Below are 13,412 nucleotides of genomic sequence, written 5' to 3'. Positions count from 1 at the left end.
TGCCCTTCTGAGTATTGACTGTAATCTTTGTCTTCTTAAAGATGAGCATGCGGCTTCCCTGAAGAATGCCCGAGTGGGCTATGTCGAAGAGGCCACGGCGAAGAAGGAGCTCGCCGCAGTGGAGCAGGAGCGACTGCGGCTTGAGAGGGAGCTCGCCACCACCCGCACCTCGCGACAAGATTGGAAGGACAAAGCCCAGGCCGCACAGGATGAGGTGTAGAAGATCAAAGTCGCTTGCGACGAGCTCGTGGACGACATCAATAATAAGTACCACAAGGTGAAGGGCCATGTCCTGAAGAACTTCCGAGGTGCACTAGGTGAGCTCGACTTTCCTTGGCATTTGCGCGAGTCCCCGAGCCTCTCTGCCTTGTGTTTGGTTTTGCGCTACTGCTTCTTTTGCGAGTCCCCGAGCCTCTGCATCTTGAACTTCCTTTCTCATCTTGACATCTTGGTTGCAGACTTCTTGGGAGTGACTGACGAGGCGACTCGGCAGCTCGGTCCCATCGCTGCTGTGAAGGAGATGCGGGATCGCATCGTGCGCTGCACATCGGAGGTCCGCGCCGTGGTGCAAACAATCTGCAGCGCCGACTCCGTCCCGGAGGACTACAAAGGCGTAGCACACAGTCTGCAGGTCCTGCCTGCTGTTTTCGAATGGCTGCAGAGGTCAGCGTACCGGCGCGGAGCGACCACAGGGCTGGCGCTTGGGGCCGCCTTTTTTCCCGCCGACTGGAACCACGACGAGATGTCGAGTGGTTAGCCCTCCGAGTCGGGCTCGGTGACCCAGGAGGAGGTGGATGCGCTGCGAGGTGGAGCAGCGCCGTACGCCGACCGCCTTCTTCGGATGGACACGCTGGTGCCCTACCAGGCCACCATGGACGCGCCAGGGGACGAGCCTGCAGAAGAGCGTGACCACTCTGTCGAGCGGCCACTTGAAGCAGCACGAGCCGGTCAGCTCACCACCTTCCCCATTTATCAATGGGTTATTGCAGAGGAGCAGGGGGAAGCGAGTGCCCCCCATGCGGAAGAAGATGCCAAGGACACTGGTGCTAGGGATGGCGAGTAGGCCGTCGATATTGGACTTGTGCCTGTAATAAAATGAACAAACTTGTTTTGCAGTCCGTATGTAATGGCCAGAATTCTGAACCTTATGTAATGGTGTCGCATGGCGACTAAGTGTATATCTGCAACATTATTTCCCAAGCTTCCTTGGTACTTAGTTATTTGTATTATTGCGTAGGTCCCATTGGACTTGGCAGAATATTGCCAGCTTTGGCTAATCGACTCGCCTATTGACGTTTGTCTTGAACACTCCGGGCTTGTTTGCGAGTCCCCGAGCATCCTGCTTTGCTTTGATTGCCTGATAACTGTGGCTAGTTGATCATCTTGACCCGTAGGATCAGTCGCAGGCGACTCCACGCTTTTTCTGAACACTGCGGGTCACTCATGGCGAGTCCCCGAGCGTAGTACTTAGCCTTTCAGGAAGCCTCAACCGTGGATGATGACAACAGGTTGGCGCGCTGTATTTCAAGCGGTGCCACTCACCGTGACCCGTTAGGCCAGTCGCATGTGACTCCAGCGTGGACGGGCTCGACTGGCTGTTTTTGCGAATGCGGCGAGGTTCGTTTTGCGAGTCCCCGAGCATGCTACTTAGCCGTGCGAACGCTCAATCCAGGGATAGTGAGGGCTTATCTTCATTCACTGCGGAAGCGAGTCGCATCTCGTGGCCCGGGAGGCCAGTCGCTTAGCGACCCCAAGGAGGGCTCCGTACTCGGCGTTTTTCCTGGACGCGTTGGGTCGCCATGGCGACCGCGTTAGCGCAGTACTTAGCGTTTCAGGTCGCTCTGTCCAAGGAAGAGACAGACATGGGTGCCCGGAGGCAGAGCCGAGCCGGTCATCTTGACCCGTGAGGTCAGTCGAGCTTGCGACTCCAATGGAGGTCCTTCCCCCGGCGTCATAGCTGTCGAGCCGGAGCTCGGCCTGCCACTGATTCCTGGAATTGCGACTGCAACGGAACCGATGCCTCGGGCTCGGCTACTTAGCCGGTTCGGGCTTCTCTCCCAAAGGTTGATGAGGCTATTGTCCCGAAGGACGAGGACACCCAGTGGTGAGATGCGTGGCGTGACGCAGAGCTCTCTTTGGCGACTCTAGCGACTCGGAGTCGTCGAGTGCAGCATGGCACGAAGGAATGGAGAGTTGGCACAATTGTGGAGCAAAATCTCTTTTTATTGATTATTACCAATGAGGCTTACAATTGTTGCTCTAAGTATAGAAGCGGCGAAGCAGGTTGACGTTCCAGGGTCGCTCGACCTCAGCTGGAGTCGTCTCTTCGTCGTCGTCGGCGTCCATCTTGCGAGCGTCGACTAAGTAGTATGAGTCATTACCCAATACTCTGCTGATGATGAAGGGGCCCTCCCATGGAGGGGACAGCTTGTGCATTCCCTTCTTGTCCTGTATGAGTCGCAGGACCAGGTCGCCCTCCCGGAAGGTGCGACTGTGGACTCGGCGGCTGTGGTAGCGGCGGAGCCCTTGCTGGTAGATGGCCGTGCGAGAGCGAGCTAGGTCACGTTCCTCGTTAGCCAGGTCGAGCCCGTTCTGGCGAGCGAGCTCGTTTTCTTCCTCGACGTAATGGATGACTCGCGGAGAGTCGTGCTCGAGGTCGGTTGGCATGACTGCCTCAGCTCCGTAGACCATGAAGAAAGCTGTGCACCCAGTCGATCTGTTAACGGAGGTTCTGATGCCCCATAGCACAGCAGGGAGTTCTTCGACCCAGCATCCTGGTGTGCGCTCGAGAGGGACTTGGAGTCGCGGCTTGAGGCCATGGAGGATGCTTTGGTTGGCTCGCTCGGCCTGGCCGTTGGCTTCAGGATGAGCGACCGAGGCGACGTCGAGTCGAATCCCCTTTTCTTTGCAGAATTCTGCCATCTCCCCCTTGACGAAGTTGGTGCCATTATCGGTGATGATGCTGTGCGGGTAGCCGTACCGGTAGATGAGCTCGCGTAGGAACTTGGTGGCGGTCTTTCCGTCGCACTTCTTGATGGGCTTGGCCTCGACCCACTTGGTGAACTTGTCGACTTCAACAAGCAAATGGTGAAGCCATATGGGGCTGTCTTGAATTTGCCCACCATGTCGAGTCCCCAGAACGCAAAGGGCCAGGTGATGGGGATCGTCTTCAGTGCCGAGCTGGGGAGATGAATCTGATTTGCATATTTCTGACACCCCACACACTGCTGCACAATTGCAGTCGCATCTGCATGTGCGGTGAGCCAGTAGAAGCCGGAGCGGAACGCCTTAGCGACTAGGGAGCGGGCACCAGCGTGATGGCCGCAGTCTCCAGCATGGATGTCGTACAGAATTTTCCGGCCCTCCGTTGGCTGGATGCAGCGCTGGAAGACGTCGGTGACGCTGCGCTTGTAGAGCTCGCCGTTGATAGTGGTGAAGGCCTTGCAGCGCCGCTGGATCATCCTGGCCTCCGTCTCATCCCTCGGGAGGATTTGGTGCTCGAGGAAGGCTAGGTAAGGCGCGGTCCAGTCCTTAGTCGACTCGGCGACGGCGATGAGGGCCTGGTCAGGAGCGAGTGGAACTCCCAAGTCGACCTCCTTCGGAGGGAGGACTGACGGACGGTCAAGCTTGTCGAGGAAGACGTTCGCTGGAGGTGGTAGCTTGGAGGACCCGACTCGCGAGAGCGCATCGGCCTCCTTGTTCTTGCGCCGGTCGATCCACTCGACTGAGTATCCGGCGAATGAGCCGCCGAACTGGTCGACGGCCCTGCGATAGGCGATCATATTGGGGTCGGTAGCGTCGCAGGTGCCCATAACTTGGCTGGCAACGAGGTCGGAGTCACCGAAGCAGCGCAGCCTGGAGACACCCATCTCCTTGGTGATTCGCATGCCGTGGAGGAGCGCCTCATATTCAGCAACGTTGTTGGTGCAGGGCAGGAATGTGATCTGCAGAGCATACTTGAGCTTGTCTCCCTTAGGAGAGGTGAGTATTATACCTGCACCTGCGCCCTCATGGGCCTTGAAACCATCGAAGTGGAGAGTCCACCCTTGCTTGTCCTCAGTCGGCTCGGGCAACTGCGTCTCTTCCCAGTCAACGAGGAAATCGGCGAGTGCCTGCGACTTGATGGCTCTGCGTGGCTCGTATTTGATGTTGTGGACGCCGATCTCGACGGCCCACTTGGCGACTCGGCCGGTCGCCTCCCGGTTGCGGATGATGTCTGCGAGTGGGACAGAGGAGACGACCGTGATCGGGTGCTCCTGGAAGTAGTGCGGAAGGCGCCGAGTCACGCGGAAGACGACGTAAACGAGCTTCTGGTACTGTGGGTACCGCTGCTTGGACTCGGTGAGGACCTCGCTAAGGTAATAGACGGGGCGCTGTACAGGACGCTCCTTGCCTTCTTCAGGCCGCTCGACCACCATGACGGTGCTGACGACGCGGTTGGTGGCAGCGATATACATGAGCATTGGCTCCTTGCTCTGAGGGGCCGCCATGACGGGCGACTTGGAGAGGACCTTCTTCAGGGCGGCGAGTGCGTCGTCCGCCTCGCTGGTCCACTCGAATGGACCCTCTGACTTGCGCATTAGGCGATAGAGAGGCATTGCCTTCTCGCCTAGTTTGGGAATGAAGCGGCTCAGGGCCGCGACTCGTCCAGCGAGCTTTTGCACGTCATTCAACGTCTCGGGCGGGCCGAGTCGCTGGATAGTTGCTATCTTGACCGGATTCGCCTCGATGCCTCGCTTGGAGACAACGAAGCCAAGGAGCTGCCCGGTGGGCACCCCAAACGTGCACTTCTCCGGGTTGAGCTTGATCTTGTAGCGCCGGAGGTTGTTGAAGGTTTTCGTGAGGTCGGCGATGAGGTCGTCTGTGCGAGTCGACTTGACCACGACATCGTCGATGTAGACATGGACATTGCGTCCGAGCTGGTCCTTCAAGCATTCGGTCATGCAGCGCTGGTAGGTGGCGCATGCATTCTTGAGCCCGAACGTCATGGCTGTGTACATGTAACAGCCGAAGGGCATAGTGAACGCCGTCTTCTCCTGGTCCTCGACAGCCATCTTGATCTGGTTGTACCCGGAGTACGCATCGAGGAAACAGAGGGATTCCGACCCGGCGGTCGAGTCGATGATTTGGTCGATCCGGGGGAGGAGGAATTCGTCCTTGGGGCACGCGGCGTTGAGGTTGGTGTAGTCGATGCAAAGGCGCCACGTGCCGTTTTTTTCCTGCACCAGGACTGGATTCGCCAGCCACTTGGGGCATTTGATAAACACGATGAAGCCGGCGTCGAGTAGCCGCTTCACCTCGATGGCAATTGCCTTCCGGCGCTCCTCGTTCATAGGTCGGAACGCCTTCTTGATTGGTCGAGCTCGTGGGTCGACATGGAGTTTGTGCTCAGCGAGTTCCCTCGGGACACCAGGCATGTTAGATGGCTTCCATGCGAAGATGTCGCGATTCTCACGGAGGAACTCGATGAGCGCGCCTTCCTATGCGTTAGTAAGGCCGGTGCCTATGATGACCTCGTGGGTGGAGTCACCGTCGTTGAGCCCGATGCGGCGAGTGGGTGCAGAAGCTTCGAACTGCGCCGGCGCGGAGCTCGGCGTGATGGGCTTCTTCAGGATGGAGGGATCGTTCGAGTCGATCCCGTCCGTATACTTGGCGAGTGCTTCCGCCTTGTTCTCCTCCTCAGCAATGACGGCATCAGCCATTCGACCGCCCTCTTGCTCGCACTCGATCGCCATAGCGGGATCGCCGTGTATGTTGATGGGTCCATTTGGGCCCGGGATCTTCATGGTGTTGTAGGCGTAGTGATTAGACGCCATGAATCTGGCGAGGGCCTGGCGCCCAAGCACGTAGTGGTAAGGACTGCGGAAGTTGACCAACTCGAAGGTGATCTTCTCCGTGCGGAAGTTTTCCGGTGTGCCAAAGGTCACTGGCAGGGTGACCTTGCCAAGCGAATAGGCCTTGCGACCCGGCACGATGCCATGGAAGGTGCAGTTGGAGCCTCGACCACCGACTGGTTCAGGCCGAGCCGGCGGAAGGTGTCGTAGTAGAGGATGTTGATGGTGCTGCCGCCGTCCATCAACGTCTTGGAGAGCCAGTAGTCAGTCACTTTGGGCCTGACGATCAGGGCGCACCTCCCTGGGTACTCGACTCGCGGGGGATGGTCCTCGCGAGTCCACTGGATCGGCTGCTCGGACCAGTTGAGGTAGCGCGGGGTGTCGACGGCGACGGAGTTGACGGAGACGGCGCGGGCGAGCACCTTCTTCTCGCGCCTGTTGTCGATGCTAATGAAGGTGTGGAGGGCGCCAGCATCTCGCCCGAATCCGGGGTCGGCGTTGCGCTCTTGCGCGGGGTCGGGCCCCTTGTTTTTGTCGTTGCGGCGGTTATGGCCATTGTTGCCATTGTTGCCCTTGGCACGTCGAGCCTTCTCTATCTTCTTCAGTGAGTAGCACTCGGCCATCGTGTGCTTGCACGGGAAACCCTCCCTGTTGTGATAGACACATGGCTGATCTAGGAGCGAGTCGGCGTTAAACTTCTTATAGGGGCGATTGCCCCCGCTGCCGCCGTAGCGACTGGACTTGCCATCTTGTGGCGAGGAGTTTGCATTGGCGACTAGGTCGGAACCATAATCGTTACGCCTCTTGCTGCCCGTCTGGCGGGTGCTGCTGTAGCGCATCTCGCTACGCCGGTCGTCTGAGCGAGTCGAGCGGCGGAAGCGATCGCGGTCGTCATCTGACCCCTGGTTGGGATCTTCCTCCGCATAGCGCTTGCCAATGGTAATGGCATCGGCCACTGTTTTGACCAGGTCGGAGTCGCGCTTGAACTTGGCGACTAGGGGTTCGTAGCGGCAGGAGTTTTTGAAGCAGTGGATCACGAGCTGGGGGTGGATGTCGTATGCGTGCATCCATAGTTCCTGCCAGCGCCTGACCCAGCTCCGAGTCGACTCGTTCAGGCCCTGGATGCAGCGCTCCAGGTCCTCCACAGTGGTGGCATGCGAGTAGGAACCCTCGAAGTGCTTGATGAAGGCGAGGCGCATATCCTCCCAGGAGTCGATGCTGTTGGGAGGTAGCGTGTTTATCCACTGGCGATTGCCGCCATCCATCATGAGCGGCAGATAGCGTGCCGTGAGCAGGTCGCTGTGACCGGCAATCCCCATAGCCATGAGGTAGGACTCGATCCAGGTGTTTGGGTCCTGGGAAGGGTCGTACTTTTCGATCTCCTTCGGTGCCCGGAAGGGCACTGGGTAGTGCTCGCCTCGGACCATTGGCCCGAAGCACTTGGGCCCGACTCGGCTGAGGGAGCCGGTCGGTTCCTGCGGCGCGTCGCCGTAGGAGTCGCGGTGTGCGCGGTTGGCGCTGTGCATGTGCCGCAAATCGTGTGGCTGGCCAGCTCGCCACTGCTGGTCGTTGATGGTGTGCTGGCGCGCGTCGATTGGCTGCCCGTTGGCGGCGGTGAAACGACGTTCTGGTCGCGGCCCATTGTTGATGGAGAGGGCCGGAGCGACTTGCTGCTGCCGCGGCTGAGGCGGCGGGCAGTTTTGCAGATTGGCAACCGTAGCGTCACCGGTGTGTCGAGCGGCAGAAGAGGCAGCCCGACTCACCGAGGAGCGCGAGTACATGCGGCCGCGCGAGTCGACTGCCGCTGCCTGCTGAGCGACAGCCTTGGCAACCAGCGCTTTGGCGTAGTTGATCTTGAGGGCGTCATCACCCTCAGGCTGGAGGTCGGCGATGGCTGCCTCGATGGCGATGACGTTATCCATCGACGTGGAGAAAAGAGGAAGCTTGGTGACGGGGTCGATCTCCCTCTCTGGTGGTGGAGGTGGCGGGTTGGCCCGCGGCTGCTCTGGCGGCGGTGGTGGAGGTGGTGGAGCAGCTCCTCCTGGTGCAGGACGGTTGCTAGGCCCGGCGTTCGGGTCGCCGGGCGAGCTGAAGTCGAGCGTGCGCGTGATGGGCTGCGTGTCCCGGAGTCGATTGCGGATGCGGCGGTCGCGGTAGCTCGCGAGTCGCTCCGCCGTTGCCAGCTCCAGGCGGAACTTGTTGCGCTCCTCAGCCTCCTTTTTCTTCGCGGCGTCGAGCCGCTTGCGGTGTTCCTCCACATGAGCCGCAGTCGCGTTGGGCGGGAGAGGAGTGGTGAAGGGATCGGGCTCCTCGTTATTCTCTCCCGAACCAGCCATGAAAACGCTGGCCGGGTGCAGGGGCTCGTCGTAGAGTAGATCCGCGGAGTCGAAGTCCGACCCGCTTTCGCAGAGCGAGTGGACGGACTCGGCGAAGTCGCTGGCGTTGGAGACGCGCGTGATTGACTCGTTGATGGAGGCAGCCACGATCGACCCGACCTCGGAGGTCGGGGATGCCTCAGATCTGGCGATCTGAGGTGGGACGGCCGAGTCGGCATCGTCCTCCAGATCTGATGACCTGGCGTGCTCCTCCCCCGAGGAGGGGAAGGGCTCGGTGTTGGCGGCGATCGGCTCGACGTGGTTGAAGATGCCGTCGTCGTACGCGTACGGCCCGTCGAGTGGAACCGATCTGGGGAGTGGATCCGCAGGATCTGACAACCCGGTGAATCCAACATACAGATTGATGGTGCCTATGGGCAGCATCACTGCATGGGTGATTGGCGCAGTAGCCGGTACGTAGGAGCTCGGCTGGATGTGCAGTATGGAGCCGGTGGCGATCATCCGGCCAGTCGCGAAGGGCCGGACGATTGGCGAGTAGGGTCTCGCCGCAGATCTAAGGCTTGACGCCCCTTGCCCCACGCTGGGCGCCACTGTCGTGGGAATTACCACGGCAGATGCTACCGGGGGTAGCGAGTCGAGCTGATCGGAAGAGCGAGGCAAGGGAAGCGTAGCCATCCGCGGATCGAGATGAGGAGCACACAAGGGTTTTACCCAGGTTCAGCCCCCCCGCAGGGTAACAAGCCTACTTCCTGCTTCTCTTTATTGATTATGGGTGTTTACAAGGGAAGATCTCGGGCTCGACTAGATCGAGGGCGAGATCTGGCGACTAGCAGCGCAGGGCGTACGAGTGCCTATGGGGTGGAATAAGGATGCGATCCCTCTGAGGGTCTATCTAGGGAGCTTATATAGGCGCTCCAGCTAGGGTTTACAAGTATGAACCGACTCGACCCCGAGTTACATGCAGGGCCGAGTCGAGTTGGGCTACAACTAGGCTTCTGGGCTTCCACACGCCGTGCTCCCTCCTGGGCCAGTCGGGTGGGCCAGGACTTCGTCAAATAGATAGCCTCCATGGGCATACCCCGGAAGGTATATCCCCATCACTTATCCTGACAGCACACCCCTACATCTACTGTGTGAGCTACCTGCCTACTAAACTGCAGTAATGGCTGAATACATCTCCCCTTGAGGATCAGCATGGCTGTGAAATATCTCCACATATTCATATTTTAACCTTGCCACAAGGTGTTGCCATTTCCTGTTTGTTTTGCAGGTGCTTGAAGATGATCAGAAGATGATTTAGAATATGGAGACTTCAAGATTTAGTTTATAGGATTATTTCTTTTTCTTGTAATGATACTTGTAATTTTTATTTCTTTTCTTTTTGTCCTTAAGTAAGAACATTGTATATATGTGTGATATCAATAAAATTGTAATTTCTCTATATTATCTAGTATTCTTTTTGAAATCCTCAATTTTGTATTGTTGAATACCTTGGACTTGTATAATTAATTCTATTGTAATACCCTTGTAATATTTGGTCCTTCATTTTTATCTTTCCCTTGATATGACTTGTAAAAATTTATTGATTGTATTCAATTAACTTGTAATATTTATTTGTATTACAATTTTGGGATTATTCTTAAGTATGGTATTTGCATTATTGTTTGGAATTCAAATTCCATTTCAAATACTTATTTGAATCAGTATTATTCATATTTGAATTGAATTGAAATTGTTTCCCCCAAAATACAAGAAATTAGCAAAGGTCATGTCGAAATTTGTAGTACTCATCTGATGAGATAAACCTAGATCATCAGTATAAGAGAAGCTTCGATCCCTTTGATAGGTTTTATTTGAAAGCGCGAAAATCCTCCGGATTTTCTATGCATGAATGCAATGCACATGTCTGCGTCCTCGCTATTTGTTGTCCCAAAATCTCGGGATGTTACAGCCTCTCCCCCTTAAACTCAACTTCGCCCTCGAAGTTCGAACTCTCTCGCTTTTCGGAATGTAGATTTGACTTTTGTAGATGATAAACTTTCCCGAAGTCCATGGAAATCTTCAATAGATATAGTTGAGTATATCTCTCGTCCAGACTTCTCTTTCCTCCTCCATTTGTCTGCTGCTCAGAAATTGCTCTTTCATCAACCTGATGATTTCTTTTACACTTCAAAACTCTTCCTAATAACCTTCTTGAGAATTTACTGATGTGGGCAACAATTGTGCTGGTGGGTTTTATTGGTCATTCTAGTAAAATCTTCTGTTTGGTCAACTGCCTTCTACATTAGAAAGGGTTATGGTCTTAAAAGAATTCTCTTATGACAGGATTTTCTTTAAGTCTACTTTAAATTCTTTAGCAATGATGCTAAGTGAATCTGTCAGGGAATGGTTAAATTCTGGTGGTTTGTTCTCCAAAGAATGGATTATACTCATTTAGTCCTTCCAACCATGGATTTTATTTCATCATAATGGATCTATTTTTGGTCTTTAGGATTCCATAACAGGGATATTTAGGGTATCTGTCAAGCCCTACCTAGTGTTGATATGGTCAATATTTTCTAACTCCTATGGTCTTTCTTGAGCTTGACATGTCTTCTCTTATTTGGATAACCTTCATCCAACTCCCAGCACCTTCGGCTTTCTTGAGTGTCTCTCACTTCTGAGTAGTGATTACTTACTTTGCTCCCTCGAGGTATGAACCTCGACTTATGACAAGACCTTATTCTGAGAGTACTCTTTTATTAGGTAACTCCAATCAACCTTATGAAAATAAAGTCTTATTTCCTCTCAGAATTAGCCTTTATTTTACATCTTACTCCAGATATCAAATCTCGATGCTTCCATCTTAGTCTGTACTCTCCCCCTTGGAGTTTTCTAATGGTCTTTAAATTTCTTGCTTTCCCACCATTGGACTCAATGGTTAGAATATTAATCTTGTTCTAGCTTAAAACTTATGCCTTCTAAAATCTCACGAAGAATTTTGCGCCTGTGGATACACCGCAAACTAAAAACTCAGGTTTAAAGGTCATGTTGTTGACAATGTTAGGTTTACTAATAGACTTCCTTCAAGGTCATTTAGTATGTTGGTAGAAATCATACTAGCTACAGATGTGAATTATCTGATGCCAGCTATAGACTCATTTATAGATTTTAGTTAGGAGATACGTGACTTCTTGCACCTTTTCCTCCTAATTATCATAAACCAGCTGCGATCTCTTCATATTAACTGCGGTTTCACAACACCAGTTATGGTGTCTACCTACTGAAATTTCCTCCTCTCGGGTTTGTTTTGCAAGAAAACCACTCATTGACACCTTGGAGGTGATCTCATAAGTGACTTCACTTGCATTCCTTCTTTCCATAGCGACTATGGATATACTTCTGCTTCTCTATATTCACTGTATTTTTCTCCTCTATACTTCTTCCAATACTAAGGTACTCCTTTATTCAAGACTACATCTGGCGTGGGATTGATCCTCCCTTTAGAAGATCACTGAAGCTTCCTTTTGCGTTGTTTCCTTCTTCGGACGAATCTTCATCTTGTCTTCATTTGCTTCAGGAACTCGTCACTCCCTCACATGAATTCCCTTTACCCTCTATATCAATAACATCAAGTAAGAAGTTTATGGTGCAACATGCATTTGCACACCAAGTCAAACTTCATGTACTGATCTAGTCACACAATAAAATCCAACAAAAATCCAAATTTGTGCATATACTACACCTCATCATAAGCCCGAAACATAATTGAGTAAGACATCCCTAGAATTCAGGCTTAGATGTGTAGTATACAACACCACATCCTATAGGTTTATATCGTGATACAATAGCAAGTATAGGTTTTACTACTATTTATCTCAATATTTTACCTCGATTGCTCAATTGCAATCAGATACATTGAAACAAATGGTCTGGAATTGGTTACGACTGACCTAATTCCTTACAGACTATTACTTACCTTCCAATGGAAATTAGGTCACCTCCCGTTCTACTGAAAGCTATCCTCACAGGATCTCTCATTATGGTTAACTTGACTACGCTAAACACCTAACTAGTAGAATATCGCTCATGTACTTCTGTACTTCCATGAGATTCTACACTTTTACTATGCGTCGATTATTCTCCTCCAAGCAATAAGGTTTGGACATACTTGGCATTGTTGCCATGGTTTTGGGACATAGAATCTACTATTTTTTTTATTAGAACTCCTACTTCTCTTCATACTCCGACTAAATTGTTCTGATGTTCTACTTCATCACATAATGACTCTCAAGTAAATATTATATGATTACTTACTCTACCATGTAATTACTCAATTCTTATTCCTATCTCTCTTCCTTACATCCCATTATTAACTCATCATAGAGATTGCTGCTACGTATAAATTCTCTTTATCATTTAGCATCATCTATACTACAACTTTAGATGACTCTATCTTACCATTACTTGCCTTGGTATACCACTTCCAATAGGGTATCATCTATTGTAGATGTATCCTCTCTTTGGATATCTACCACCTATGTATACCAACTGCAGTCTACTATCATCTTCATGTTTTAAGATTCCAATAGTGTTCTATCAAGTTGGTTAGGAATTTGATAAGTAACAATCTTCACCTAAGAATAAGAAGTAAGAAAAATGACTCGAGTGTGTCAGGATTATTCTCAAGTGAATATCCATGTCAAGTCATAAAAAGATTTGGTTTAGATAAGATGACTACCTATAGACACTACCCAACCTACGGGTCTCCTTTAAAGGGTTTAAATTCTAAGGTCAAAGCATTTGCTCTGATACCAGCTGCGGTGACCCAGCATACCACTGCATGGTGTAGTATGCAAGTCGTTGATATAACACAAGTGAAACACCATTTCGCCCGTATTATATCCCTCAGAGTGGTACAACAGAAACATATGCGGGTCCAAGGTATGTCTTTAGAATTACAACTCTGACTCTTACAAAAGAATATCACAGCCTCCTAAATTACAATGAGGTAAACTCCAAATAGAAATCTAGAACGAACATCCATTGGACTAAACATAACACTAGAGCTTCCTCTAGAGTTACTTGGCTTAGTACTGATGCTCTAGCAGCACAATAAACACTTGGGTTCTAGGAATAGGGAACTGGTTCCCATCTACTGCTGTTCTATGGTTCCACCATGACAGATGCTTCTCCGTTGACTCCTTTGACTCAGTTGAATGAGTTCTGCCTTTTGTAGTAGACATTGCCTCCATCTTCGAGT

The sequence above is a fragment of the Lolium perenne genome, chromosome 2 (assembly GCF_019359855.2).
Source record: "Lolium perenne isolate Kyuss_39 chromosome 2, Kyuss_2.0, whole genome shotgun sequence".
Lineage (NCBI taxonomy): Eukaryota > Viridiplantae > Streptophyta > Magnoliopsida > Poales > Poaceae > Lolium > Lolium perenne.
The sequence above is the reverse complement of the archived record's forward strand: the minus strand, read 5'-3'. Positions refer to the sequence as shown.